The sequence below is a fragment of the Aethalodelphis obliquidens genome, unplaced genomic scaffold (genome assembly GCF_003676395.1).
Source record: "Aethalodelphis obliquidens isolate GAN/ISIS:26980383/991018 unplaced genomic scaffold, ASM367639v1 scaffold4, whole genome shotgun sequence".
Taxonomy (NCBI): domain Eukaryota; kingdom Metazoa; phylum Chordata; class Mammalia; order Artiodactyla; family Delphinidae; genus Aethalodelphis; species Aethalodelphis obliquidens.
In genome coordinates, this window is record NW_020837948.1 from 37,553,882 (window position 1) to 37,569,514 (window position 15,633).

The 15,633-nt window shown below is 38.1% G+C and overlaps 1 long non-coding RNA gene across 1 annotated transcript; it reads right to left on the bottom strand.

The window, feature by feature from the left end:
* Positions 1-2,122: 2,122 nt before the first annotated feature.
* On the bottom strand, positions 2,123-15,418 carry LOC113617300 (uncharacterized). Its single transcript, XR_003431574.1, has 3 exons — positions 13,300-15,418; positions 12,580-13,203; positions 2,123-2,464 (listed from the first exon to the last, which is right to left on the bottom strand). It is a non-coding gene; the product is annotated as an uncharacterized LOC113617300 (long non-coding RNA).
* Between the last annotated feature and the right edge of the window lie 215 nt (positions 15,419-15,633).

Sequence of the window (15,633 nt, forward strand, 5' to 3'; positions counted from 1 at the left end):
ACTGGCACAAAAAGAGAAAGACAGATCAATGGAACAGGATAGAAAGCCCAGAGATAAACCCATACACATATGGTCACCTTATTTTTGATAAAGGAGGCAAGAATATACAATGGAGAAAAGACAGCCTCTTCAATAAGTGGTGCTGGGAAAACTGGAACGCTACATGTAAAAGAATGAAATTAGAACACTCCCTAACATCATACACAAAAATAAACTCAAAATGGATTAGAGACCTAAATGTAAGGCCAGACACTATAAAACTCTTAGAGGAAAACAGAGGCAGAACGCTCTATGACATAAATCACAGCAAGATCCTTTTTGACCCACTTCCCAGAGAAATGGAAATAAAAACAGAAATAAACAAATGGGACCTAATGAAACTTAAAAGCTTTTGCACGGCAAAGGAAACCATAAACAAGACAACCCTCAGAATGGGAGAAAATATTTGCAAACGAAGCAACTGACAAAGGATTAATCTCCAAAATTTACAGCAGCTCATGCAGCTCAAAGAAACAAACAACCGAATCCAAAAATAGGCAGAAGATCTAAATAGACATTTCTCCAAAGAAGATTTACAGATCACCAGCAAACAAATGAAAGGATGCTCAACATCACTAATCATTAGAGAAATGCAAATCAAAACTACAATGAGGTATCACCTCACACCAGTCAGAATGGCCATCATCCAAAAATCTACAAACAATAAATGCTGGAGAGGGTGTGGAGAAAAGGGAACCCTCTTGCATTGTTGGTGGGAATGTAAATTGATACAGCCACTATGGAAAACAGTATGGAAGTTTCTCAAAAACTAAAACTAGAACTACCATACAACCTAGCAATACCACTACTGGGCATACCCTCAGAAAACCATAATTCAAAAAGAGTCATGTACCACAATGTTCACTGCAGCTCTATTTACAATAGCCAGGACATGGAAGCAACATAAGTGTCCACCAACAGATGAATGGATAAAGAATATGTGGCACATATATATAATGGAACATTACTCAGCCATAAAAAGAAAGGAAATTGAGTTATTTGTAGTGAGGTGGATGGACCTACAGTCTGTCATACAGAGTGAAGTAAGTCAGAAAGAGAAAAATAAATACTGTATGCTAACACATATGTATGGAATCCAAAAAAAAAAAAAAAAAAGTGGTTCTGAAGAACCTAGGGGCAGGACAGGAATAAAGATGCAGACATAGAGAATGGACTTGAGGACATGGGGAGGGTGAAGGGTAAGCTGGGACGAAGTGAGAGAGTGGCACGTACATATATACACTACGAAATGCAAAACTGACAGCTAGTGGGAAGCAGCCACATAGCACAGGGAGATCAGCTCAGTGCTTTGTGACCACCTAGAGGGGTGGGATAGAGAGAGTGGGAGGGAGATGCAAGAGGGAGGAGATATGGTGATATATGTATATGTATGGCTGATTCACTTTGTTATGAAGCAGAAACTAACACACCATTGTAGAGCAATTATACCCCAATAACAATGTTAAAAAAAAAAAACTACAATGATGTACTCTTTTCACATTTTTTGTGGGTTGATTGTGTGCTTCTAGTCTTTGTAGTGTCACCTGAGGTCTCTTGTATGGTGACATTCAACTGGAAACTCGTCTAGGGCACCTTGGTTTTCTTTCACCCAGAAGAATTGGTGTCTCATCCTCCATGACCATTCCACAAGGCTCTCTCTATAGCAACATAGCCTGGACTTCCTCACGCTATGATATCTGTGTTCCATGATGGAGTTTTCTAAGAGGACAACTTGAATGTGTATGCTCTCAACAAGCCTTGCTTATGTCACATTTGTTAATGTCCTTTGACTACAGCCAGTTAGGAGGTCATGCCCAGAGTCCTTGTGGAAGGGGCTATGCAAAGGCTTTAGCATTGAGAGGCCACCAATGCACCAGCCTGCCACAGATTCCTTTGCATATTCATGTATAAACCTCTTTCAGAATCAATGAGAAGATGCCAAATAACTGATTTTATAGAGAGAGTCTTTAGTCCCGTGAATAATTAAAGCAGAATTGGAACTGACTGAAAGTTCCCGTCAGTCCAATTCTCTGTGCCGTTATGTGCGTGGCCCTATCACAAGATGAGAATTTAGACATAATGACAAAGTAATTTTAATGAGCTAGGGAGATGTGAATAAATTATGATCCCATAAGTACCAATTTTAATCTACCTCTATGGACTAAAAAAAAAAGTGTCACAGATTATATAATCATTCATCTAACCACACGCACATAACATCATCATCATTAGAGTTGCCATTATAACCATTACATTTTTATTAACATTTTCTCCCTGTAATTTCCACTTGAAAGCCAATGGTAATTTTATTTTGAAATCAGTTCTAACTATGAATGGCTCCAGAACATATTTTGATTTTGAAGTCAGCCTCCCATGATAAAAGCTGGTCTGTTCTACTTTTTTCTTGTTCCTTCCCTCTGCCCTTCTGGGGATAAAAAAGAAAAGGCCATTAAAAAAAAAAAAACAGCTATTATTGTACATCTACTATAATTATAAACAAGATTCAATTACACTGTTCTAATACATTCATTGTAAATTTATGATTTAAAGATATTTCATTTCCCATTCATATGTAGTTCCCACATTCACAGTATAAATATTTACAGTTAATTATGGAAAATTTCACACATTAATCCCAGTAGCACAAAAACATATAATAAATTTACATGAATAAGTGATTCTTTGAAAACTTATTTGGAAGCGGGAAAAGAGAAGACTTTCACGTAACTATGGTAGCCAGAGGCTTAAACTTTGGGGCTCTCATTCACCCAGGGCCCTTCCAAGGCCATGTTCACATAATTGTATGTTTCTGTAAAAATCACAAAATGAGGATACCTTATCTTAAGGTCCTTTGTCTCTTTCTCTGAATTCCCTTCCCTCACATGTCCCCTTGAGTTGGGTGGTGAAGGAGTGGCTGTGGGGTTTTTAGACTCTGGTAAGGAAAGGTAAGTATGGACACATTTAGTTTGAGCTTTGCAGGATATATTTATATGGCTTACAGTCACATGGATGTACAGTTAAGTGATTACCAGCCATCTGAGGAAAGGAAAGACTTTCAATAAAGTCTTTCCAATAAAGACTAGGTCTGTTCACCCATCATGACAGGAAGGTGCAAGTCAAAGTCCCATCTCCATGTGAATGTATCTTACAGTGTCTGGCATGGAAGTTTGTTGGTAGTGTGGAATTTATGGACTAAATTATCTGTATATTCTCAAGTGATAATCAATAATATACACCAAAAAACTACTGGGGTGGGGCTTCCATGTGGCGCATTGGTTGAGAGTCCGCCTGCCGATTCAGGGGACACGGGTTCGTGCCCCGGTCCGGGAAGATCCCACATGCCACGGACCGGCTAGGCCCGTGAGCCATGGCCGCTGAGCCTGCGCGTCCAAAGCCTGTACTCCACAACGGGAGAGGCCTCAACAGTGAGAGGCCCGCGTACCGCAAAAAAAAATTAAAAAAATAAATAAATAAAAACTACTGGGGGGTAGTAATGTACAGGTATATCAGGCAATTAGTTAATAAAAAGTGTACGTTTTCTTTGTGGATTTCGTTATGTTTGCAGTATTTTTCAGCTTTTAAACTTTTGTAAATTGTTGTGATTCCTCTTCTCAACCTAAATATTCACTTCCATACCTAATTTGGTAGTAGTACTTTTATATTCTCTTCTTAAATACAGCTCCCTAAACTATACGAGCAAAACCTGGATCCGCTCCCAATGGTAACTAATCTCTGATACAGTGAAATCCCCTTCTATTTGAAGGATTGAGCTACTGGACAAAAATAAAATCATTGAGTAAATTATTTTCTTGTTTTTGGACTTCTATTTTTCTTCTCTTTACTTACGAAGACTGATTCATTCATCTACAAAATGTGACTCTAGTCTTTCACTTTCACTTTAAACTCTAACTCTAGGATTTTAAATGAATTTTGGCCAGAGGTAGATCCTTAATCCTGATTGACTGATTATATTAGTCAGGATTCTCCTGAGAAACTATAGATCTAGATCTACATAGATAGATAGATAGGGAATGACAGAGAGGAATTTATATTCCTCATATTCCACATATATATGGAATCTAAAAAAAAAAAAAGTGGTTCTGAAGAACCTAGGGGCAGGACAGGAATAAAGATGCAGATGTAGAGAATGGACTTGAGGACATGGGGCAGGGGGAAGGGTAAGCTGGGATGAAGTGAGAGAGTGGTATGGACACATACACTACCAAATGTAAAATAGATAGCTAGTGGGAAGCAGCCGCATAGCACAGGGAGATCAGCTCTATGCTTTGTGTCCACCTAAAGGGGTGGGATAGGGAGGGTGGGATAGGGAGGGTGGGAGGGAGACACAAGAGGGAGGAGATATCGGGATATATGTACACATATAGCTGGATTCACTTTGTTACACAGCAGAAACTAACACACCATTGTAAAGCATTATACTGAAATAAAGATGTTAAAAAAAAGAAAAAAGAAAAGAAATTGTATCACACAATTATGGAGGCTGGCAAGCACAAAATCTGCAAGACTTGACTTGTGCCAGTCTAGGTCTGCATGCTGCAGACCCAAGAAAGAGATGATGTTGCAACTTGAGCCTGAAGGCAGCCTGCAGGCAGAATTCCCTCTTCCTCAGGGAAGTTGGTCTTTTTCTCTTAAGGCCTTCAACTGTGATGAGGTGAGGGCCACCCACATTATGGGAGAGTAATTTGCTTTACCCAAAGTCTACTGATTTAGATGTTAATCTTGTCATAAAATACCTCCACAGCAACATCTAGACTAGTGTTTTATCTATTGAACATTGAACATCTGGATACTGTGGCCTAGCCAAGTCAACACACCCAATTAAGCATCTCACTGATGAATACACAGTGAAGGTGGGAACTAGCATTGCTACATTCACCAAATTCATGACACAAAAATAAATTTGCCATATTCTATTCATTTGTGGGAGGATAAATGCTATGAAACTGAGTATCAAAATTAACAAAAAGGGATCAAATAAAGAAAGCATGTTTTGCTTCACCATGTGAAGCAAACAAGATGTCAGAAGAACACAAGAAGGCTTGACTGTAGATACAGAGCAGAATGTTGCAATCTTGGCCAGGTTATAAGGTTGGGCTAGTCCCTAGGAACCACCTAGAAAAAAAAGACTACTTTGAATTATATTTCCTCCAATCCCTTAGAGGATTCCAGAGAAACAAAGAGATTGCAACCATGTGACGCAAGATCCCTTACAGTTCTAATATATTCTATAACTCAATTTGATGTTATTAAATAAGATTTAGTGGAGATATGGGAAGAAATATTGAAAGAAGATTTGATAATAACTCTGCATTATATGTGTTATGCTACTTTTTGCCTCAAAGAGCCTATCTATTAAATTATCATCTAAAAAAAACAGCTTTGAGAGGCAAAGGTGGTTTAAAACCAGACACATTCATAGTTCACATCATAGTTCAGAATAGCTGATTCTCCAAATAATGTTTCAAAGAACTGCTTGTAAAGTGACTTTTAACAAGTGCTGACAGAAGGTAAATACAAAGTAAGCTCCCTTTATCATCCAAATCGTTAACATTTTGAAAATGAAGTTCATGGAGTGGAAAAATTCAAATAAATTTTATTACATGGCATGTCATACTTAGCATCTTAGCAACATCCAATTGTTAAGTGGAAATTATCACTCCAAATTTCACTATTCTTTTTTTTAATAGAAGTATAGTTGATTTACAATGTGTTATTTTCAGGTGTACAACAAAGTGCTTCCATTGTATACATATATATGTCTGCGTGTGTGTGTGTATATATATATATATATATATATATATATATATATATTCTTTTTTAGATTCTTTTCCATTATGGTTTATTATAAGTTTTGAATATAGTTCCCTGTGCCATACAGTAAGCCCTTGTTGTTTACCTATTTTATATATAGCAATACATATATGTTAATCCCAAACTCCTAAATTATCCCTCACCCTCCTTCCCCTTTGGTAACCACAAGTTTGTTTTCTATGTTTGTGAATCTATTTCTGTTTTGTAAATAAGTTCATATGTACCATTTTTTTAGATTCCACATATAAGTGATATCATATGATATTTGTCTTTCTCTGTCTGCCTTACTTCACTTAGTATGATAATCTCTCAAATGACTCCAAATAGCCAAAACAATCTTGAGAAAGAAGAACAAAGCTGGAGGAATAATGCTCCCTGACTTCAGACTATACTATAAAGCTACAGTAATCAAAACAGTATGTTACTGGCACAAAAACAGACACATAGACCAATATTCTTGTTAAGAGATTTATAAGCCTTTTAGTTTAGGTTTTTCCAACAAATATCATACTCTCATCCACTGTGCAATTTAATATGATACAGTAGGGTCATGTTGCCTATCAAATCTAGTCTCCAAAAAACACATTCTCTCTTTAGTCTAACTTGATTCTCCTCTGCATTCTAGTAAAGGTCTGTCTGCACATCTTTCTCCTACACTTTACTCACTCTCCAGGTTTTATGTCCTATTTTTATTCTAATCCAAATCTAACACTTCATTCAAAGATTAGATCAAGTCTTAACCCCTTAATAAATGCAAGTGCATAAAAGACAAGCACCAAGATAAGAAGGCATTCAAATTTGTAGCAGCGGTTTTCAAACCATCCTCTTGCAAAACACTGGCTTCCCTCATGTTGATCTGTGATATTTTAACTATTAAAATCTTAACATGAGAAGTCTTTTCTCAATCTGCATATTTAAAAGTGTAATTAGTAGATAAACTTTTTGATGTGAAAGAATTCTGTTATACATTTAAAGTAAAACTTTAGTGTCATCTAGTACCAACCAGATGACAAAATGAATGTATCAATAAAATGAATATTAATGAATTGAAAAAATATTCATTTTATCTTCTACTGGATATTAGCCATCAGTAAATTTTACACAAGTATTCTCCTCACTTGAAAAGAATATTCCCCACTGTACATTAATACATCAACATTCTAATTATCCATTAGCTTCTTTTGAGTTTGGTTAGAAAGAATAAGTTTCTGACATCTCTATTAGCTCAAAGTACACTAACAAATTGAGTTTCTTTATCCAAAGTTTTATCATTAACCCTGAGTTTTGACATCCCCACCAAAGTGTCATCACCATATGAAACCATGCAGAAATGGTCAGCCTTCCAACCCACTATCATCTCTCATTTTAGAAATGCAATACGTATTTTTCATTTATGCAACTATAAATTCTTCAAATGCATGGACTATGACTTTCACATCCTTTGTATCCTCCACATCACTTATCACATTCTTGGCATGTCAGAGATGCTTAATAACTATTTATGCCATTGTTATTTCTACCATTAAATGATTCCCTTCAACTTTAGAAGATCTACAGTTTTTAATCCACTACCAACACACGCTCACGTGTCTTCCCAGCACCAGTCCTAGCTGCTAATCTCTTGAACAGCACAAAGAGTAATTGGAAACCAATGTTTTGTTTTGCTTTGTTTACCCCCAGTGTATCCAGTTTCTCTCCTCACTCTCAATACTAAAAAAGGAGCAAAAGAAAATGGTAACCTCACCCACCTCTTTTCTGGCAACCAGATCTCTGGAAACCCAACATGCATTGGCTGAGAACAAGAGCAACAGCATCAACAATATTAATAATAATAATTACCTTTACTAGGTGCTTAATTTGTTTAGGCATTGTGCTAAACACTTTACATGGATCATCTTGTTTATTCCTGTTAATGTACCTAGAAGGTAGGTTTTGTAACTGGATGATTGTTTTCCATAAACCCTAAAGTGTGTCTACATGGAAGAGAAAACTAGGGTGCCTGAAGAGCCCTTGCAATTGGGATGAGGAAGAAATAGCAACTTTGATATCTAAACCCCAGACAGGCAAGAGAATGACCCAGCTGATCATATGCTCTTCCTCCCTTACCTGTGTACTACTTAGAGGAAAGGGTGCATTTTTATATATGGGGGAACGTGAACTCTGAAAGGACTGAGATTGTTTTCACCAATAGATGGACTGAGCATTCATAATAGAAATTAATTTCAGTTATGGAAAGGTAAAAGCATGTATTCTTGAACATCTGAGATTCTGGACCTAGGTAATAATATCACCCCTATGGTTGGAGGGGGAGGGGAAAAAGCTGAGATTCAGACACTTGTTCAAGATCATACAGATAGTCAATGATGGTGTCTATATTTGAAGCCATAATATCTAAATCCAGAGTTTACTCTTCTGAGAACTGGATATATAAAAATTTTACAAATTTAATGGGAATACTCTGACATTAAAAATGTAACCTGCCTTGGGGCTTCCCTGGTGGAGCAGTGGTTGAGAGTCCGCCTGCCGATGCCGAGGACACGGGTTCGTGCCCCGGTCTGGGAAGATCCCACATGCCGCGGAGCGGCTGGGCCCATGAGCCATGGCCGCTGAGCCTGCGCGTCCGGAGCCTGTGCTCCGCAACGGGAGAGGCCACAGCGGTGAGAGGCCCGCGTACCGCAAAAAAAAAAAAAAGTAACCTGCCTCAGTATCATTTCTTCCAGAAGTTATGTCCTTCCTGTGTATCCCTGGGTCAACAAGAAAAGGCACTGTCCTATAGAAATATAATTCAATCTAAATATATAATTTTTTAAATTTTCAGCAGCCACATTTAGAAAAAACCTTTTAAAAAAGCAGGTAAAATTAATTTTTGTTAATATATTTCCTTTAAAAATATCCAAAGTATTATCACTCCCAACATGCAATCAATACCTTAAAATTTCAAATAAATTATTTTACTTATTTTTATAATAAATGTTCAGATCTGATGTATATTTCATACTGATATCACATTTCACTTCAGATTAGCTACATTTCAAGTGCTCAGTAGCCACATGGGGCTAATGGCTACCTTTTGGATGGTGCTAACCCAGGTAAGACACAGTAAAGCAGTGATTCGAATTTATCACAAAGGACACTTTATGACCCCAATTCATGTTTTCCCCAGACACTCCTTCTTCCATAAAGTGGTGAAGGAAGCACAGACCTTCTGTCCGTCTTTCCCAGAACTTTATCTTCCTTTGAAAAAAATCTCAGAATTTTTGGGAGTCAAGCTTAGCATTTTCTTTTGGTCAGACAATTTTTACTTAAATTTTTCTTCCCTCACTTTTATTAACAGCTTCACTGAGGAATAATTGGCAAATAAAAACTCACTTTAGTGAGAAAATTTTTATTTTGTTTTAGTAAGGACAAGAGTTTCTCAAGTCTTTACTGCATTTCCTGTACTATCCTAGCTCTTATTAATAACCTCAGTGAAGTCTTGCAACCTATGAGTAAGTACTGTCAGTATTATTTATCCCACTTCATATATCAGGAAACTGAGGTTTAGAGGGCCAATGTTACTTGTCAAGGTTATTCGGCTGGTAAGTGGAGCACCTGGATTCGAAAAACGGCAGGCCACCTCCACTTAGCAGTGCTGTCTTCAGGCTACCTAATTGTAAATATCAACAAGATCTAGGTTTATATTATTGCACCATAAAATGCTAGAGACAGAAATGAGGAGGTGCTAGGAGCACGATATAATTACCTAGAAAAATAGAAGAAACAAAAAAGTCTTTATGCAGACTTCTGGATAGTCAAGCTAACCTCCCTTTAGAAAACACCTTCTCACTTACAGGGGCATTTGACTATATGGTCTGTTGTAACCTTAATATTTGTAAGCAGGAACTTTACAATAATTCTGTGTAATATTTGCTGAATACATCACAAGGTGAAAGTATGTTACAAGATAGAATAAAGCAAGAACATCTAATTTTTAGCATTATTCTCTCATGATATGTTCAAGAACTTTTGAAACTATCCTCCAAGTTTCCATGAGATGTATTCTCCCCTCAAGAATAACTGCTAGAACATTTTAGAAGCGTGAGGAGAGCCAGCATCTTCCATCTAAAGATGTTTCTTTTCTCTTAACCTGGCACCACCGTCCACTATCACCTTCTCACCACTAATGAATACAGGGAGAGCCCCACTGGAGCGTGAGCTGCATTCTTCCTAGACGCAGACATGTCTGAGCATTTCTGCAAACAGATGAATCAGAGCTATGAGGAATCTGTTTGGGAAGAGGGAGCCTTTAGTCAAAGTAAGAAAGAGAAGTGAAGCTCACTGTTTCTTCTAACAAAAACGCCCTGGGTAAAGAGTGAGAGGAGAAACAGCAGGCAAGTGCAATTCACTTTGTCCAGTGATGTCCCTTCTTCCTCCCAGCTGTGCCTTCCCTCCCTCCAGGGACACGGGCCAGAGCCGCAGAGATGGAGCCTTTAACAGGAATACAGGAGAGCTGCCTGGCTCAGAGGTCAGCACTGAAAGATGATACAACAAGGGTAGACATTTTCCACAATCAGAGAAGAAGCCAGAACAGATTTGAGAAATCAAAACACAGAGTGAAGCCTTGGCGTAGCTAGAGCTCCAGCACACCAGCAGTGTCCGGACATTTCCGGCCACAGGGTAAAGCTCCAGTGACCTGAGCTGGCCTCAACGTGGCAAGGGCAGCATCATTATGACCACACATTCATCAGCAGCCTACACCCACACTAACAGGCAACACCAGGCAGCCTGTGCATCCCCAGAATCTGGCGTAAAGAGAGGAAAATATGTGACTGCACAGTGGCTAAGAGAACTGAATGTGAGCCCTTCTGGGAATTTGTGGGAACGCCCAGAAATAGTTGGGATGGGGATACCTGGAGGCAGCTGGAGGTTCCACAGAGGCAGGGATAAACAGAATCAGAGAAATAATTTACATGTTGTGAGCCTAATTTTATTCCTAGCTTTGTGTGGTCTAGGCATACAAGCACTGTGCTATCCCAGTACCATTACTCAGACTCCAACTCTTGTTAAGTGTTCAAGGATCACTAAATTATTTTTTCCGACCTCAGGAAAGAAAAGTAACATGTCAGTGGAGGACAAGCCAAGGTAGACCACTGTGTAGGAGATGCCAGGGTAGGAATTGGGCACTAGGATGAATTGTGGAATTGTGTCTGCAGGGACATTCTTCCTAACAATGGTGGGTCCCGGCCCCGGAGTTGAGAGGATAAACGGTGAATGGAAGACTCCCCTTTAGTGAATTTAGTCAATGGTATTTTGGCAATTAATTATTATCAGTACAAGTGAGAACAAATGATTCCATCTAACAAATCAAAATTTAGTAGGAATTTAATTGTTTTATCAAGAGTTTTTATAATGTCTCATGTTTGCTTTAATAAAATTTATCTCAGTTCCTCAGTCTTATAACTGAGCAAGAAGTAAGTCACATTGTTTCAGAAATTCAAATCATGTTGCATAAATAAATGGAAAAATGATTCATCCTTCCACATTTCCCTAAACAAACTACAACTGAGCTGCCAATAAGACTAACACCTGGAGCATTTCTACACAAGGGGGCGCCAGAACCCGACTTTCCTTAATAATATAATCTACCTAGAACTAGTGAAGATTTCTGAGTTTGATGGCAAAGGAGAGAAGGAGTCAAATATGTAAAAGCAATAGGCAGATATATCCGGTTCACATGCCAGCTTTATGCTAATGCTTAAATAGTTTTAAAATCTCCATAGTGGTTCAGGATGTTAAATGTGTAAATAGCAACATCTGAGCAAGGGAGATAGTGGTATCACTCTGCTTGAAATTGCCTTGCTGAATACAGTGGGGTTTTTGTAATTAATTAATTTTAATAGGCTTTTTTCTACTTAAAGAGGAACTCAGGATGGTATTTCAATTAGATTCATTGGTACATATTCCTTTATGCAATGGCCAAAGTGTTACATTAAACAATAGAAAACATAACAAGGTATCACTATGGAATAAGTCGTTAATTTGCTAAGCAACGCCAATTTTAAGGATTTGGGTTTTGAAATGAAGCGATAATGTAGAATACAAATAGAGGGCTTTAGAATATTCTATTACCAAAAGAGAGAGCAACAAAGTTGTTTTTCAAAGGGGTAGAGAGGCAAAAATATGATCCAAATTACGATAGAAATGGATTTAAATAAATGTTTTTAAAAAAAAAAAGAAAAGAAAAGGTCAGTGGAACTGAGGAAAGAAGAACACAGATACTTCCAGCAGGAAAAACAGCATGCTGGTGATTCTTAAGACAGGTGCACACAGCATAGTTTTGTTCAGATTACTCAGTCCCTCACACCTGCATTATTCTTACACGTAAGCAGTAACACTATCAATGAGTTATGTTCTTTCATTGTCCCCTGGATTTCTCCTTTCAGCACTTAAAATTGTAACCGGAACATCACATCCTTTATCATGAAGGGTGGAAAAGTATAGTTCATTTTCCTAAAGGCTTGCTTTGAGCTACTCAAGCAGACACAGAATTCAAAAGAACAAACAAATAGTTCACATTAGAACATGTTCAACTCCTACAGAATTCACAGGGCAGTGGAAACTTGGAATGGATTCTATTTAATTCACTTCTCAGTGTATTAGTTATCTATTGTTACATAATTAATTACTCCAATGCACAGTAATTTAAAACAACACAGATTTATTACTCACAGTTTCTTTGAGTCAGTAATTCAGAAGAAGCTCAGCAGGTGGTTCTGGCTCAGGGTCTCTTGATTTCACAGGCAAGATATGAGCCCAGGCTGTAGTCATCTGAAAACTTGACTGACGCTAGAAGATCCATTTCCAGGATTTCTCACTCATGTGGTCTCACTTATTGACCTCTCCATAGAGCTGCTTGAGAGTCCTCACAACATAGCAGCTGGCTTCTCCCAGACCGAGTGGTCCAAAAGAACAGGACAGAAGCCACATATCTTTTATAACATCAACTCCAAAGACACAATCATTTCTACAATATCCTATTGGTTATACAAGTCAGCCTTTTCCAATGTGGGAGGAGACTACAAAAGGACGTGAATACGAGGGGGCTAGAGTCATTGAGGACTGTCTTGAAAGCTGGTTCCACACCCAGCTCCTCTAGATTCATGGCATTCCCATATGGCCAACCAGATGTAAGCATAAAAGTATCTCCTTCCTTCCACAGCCTCTGATTCCCTTTATGCCTCTTTTCTCCTCACTCTCAACTCCTTCAAGCAGACACCCAGACTCTGTCACTGGATCTCTTCTTGTTCAGCTCCTTTATGTTTCATTGCCATATTATTCCAGAGATTTTCATCACTGAGAGAAGAGAAGGGAAAACAATTTTCACTGAGGTCAGTCTTTTAGAGCCTCAGTAAAAAGCCATTATCATCTTCATACTACCAAGATTAATACCTTTTAGTGTATCTCCTGCACTTTATTATGCTAAAGAATATCTGTCTCCTCCTTGAGTCAAATTTCCAAAAAAATACCCTGTTTTCTTGGTCTCAATATCAGTCAGGCTCCAGGTCGGGTGGGGGAGGGGTTGTAGAATGAGGAAGGGGAAAAGGAAACAAAAACCATATAACTATGCAACAATTGCAATACATAAATTACTTGCAAATTATTCCTTTGGCATACATCTTACCCAATAAAATATACATTCCGCAAATGCAAACAGTGTCTACCTGTTTACCACTTTAATCCTAGTACCTACCACAGTGTATGACACATCATACTCTAATAATCATTTAGTATAAAATAGGCAGCTACTTCAATTACATTATTTAAAAGACTAAAAGTGTTTCCTGATGATAATCTAAGTAAAGATTAATAGATCTGTGTTAAAATACAATCATGTGATTCAGATATATTAAATAATGTTAATATACTGACCTCTTAATTAATATATTTGTTCATTTCTGGTATGTATTTACAATGCATCATAATTTAAGAATAAATCCAAACTTAGTCATCAACAAAATCATTTATTGACCACCCACTCTATAAATGAAATCCTTCTATGGTTGGTCAATAAATAAAGTTATACCTGTTAACAGAATTTGTTATCACATCGTTGATAAATTTAAATATTTCTTCTGTTAGATATATCATAATGGAATAATTTGCCAAGGTATGCTGCCTCAATTTAAACCCACAGCTCAACACAGAGGCATCTCTTGTGATGGGGTTAAGGATCCCAGCATGCTGGGCATCTAGAGTGCTGGAATCTACAGTATCACACTCCATGTGTCAGCCAGTGTTCAAGAACAGAGACCTTGGTGCTGCTGTTCCACCCAACCCAAGAAGAGAGGAGATATACCCCCAGAAACAGTTCAATTAGAAGGAGGGGATGTATCACACTGTGTCCCAACCAGAACCAGATGACATTTACCAGATAATTCAAGAAGGAGGATTTATTTTAAAAAGGGGTGAGTTTTGAAGATATGGTGAGATGCAGACAAGCCTTAATAGAAAGTGCAGGTCAGTGGAATAAGGACTGGCAGAGTGCCCACCAGGCTTAGAAGAAGGGGGGTGGGCTGCTGACACCCAGACGGAGAGAACGGTTAGTAAGTAGTCTCCTAGAGAGGTGATGTGACTGTCCACAGCCAGCCTCACTCTTCTCCCTCCCTCAGGGGAGAGCACCCAAAATATCCAAGAGAGGAGAGCTTTATTTTATTCCTCTCTGAATCTTCTGCACATAACAGTACCTGCCACAAGCAATGAGTCCCTAGGAAACGTTTTGTGTGAACTGAACCAGACCGCCTCCTCCTCTCTCCTCACACTCATGCTGATAAAACTGGCAGGTCACTGTAGCTCAGCCTCTGCACCCCTAACATGAGAATGATAATAATACAAGGGATTTTTTCTGGAAAAAAAAAAAAAATTGAGAAAATGTGCTGTGAACTCTACATCTCTACCAAATACAAGCCATGGAAGGTCCCTATAGGAAGGCTCCCTCCGTGTCAATAATACAGAAATGCCATTGCCTAGGATCACTTAGTAGTCAAAAGGCAGGGCTGATTTTCTCCTTTAAATTATTCCATTTGATAAAGTAGGTAGTCTAAGGCAGAGGAATCTATATCTATTTCCACATTACTCAATAATTCTAGTCTTACTTTTCATGGAAAAAAAGGCACTTACAAAAGAAAAAAAATTGTTGTATTATTAGTTGAGACTTAACTAAGTCTGTGCAAAGGTAGAACTGAGTTGTTCAATACAGTAGCCACTAGTCACATATGGCTATTTAAATCTAACTTTTAATAATTAAAATTCGATATAATTTAAAATTCAATTCCTTGGTCACACGTGTCACATTTCAAGCGCTCCCCAACCACGTATGTCAGATGGTGCATAACGAACATTTTCACAAAAAGTTCTACTGGTGAACTGCTGAGCCCAGAATAATAACCTCTCAGGATTCTTCCAGAATTAAATTTTGAAACTTATATGACTAAAATTAAAAATGATCACACTTTAGAAGAAAAGGGAACCTTCCTACACTGTTGGTGGGAATGTAAATTGGTGAAGCCACTATGGAAAACAGTATGGAGATTCCTTAAAAAACTAAAAATAGGCTTCCGGGAAGATGGCAGAAGAGAAAGACGCAGAGATCACCTTCCTCCCCACAGATACATCAGAAATACATCTACACATGGAACAACTCCTATAGAACACCTACTGAACGCTGGCAGAAGACCTCAAACCTCCCAAAAGGCAAGAAACCCCCCACGTACCTGGGAAGGGAAA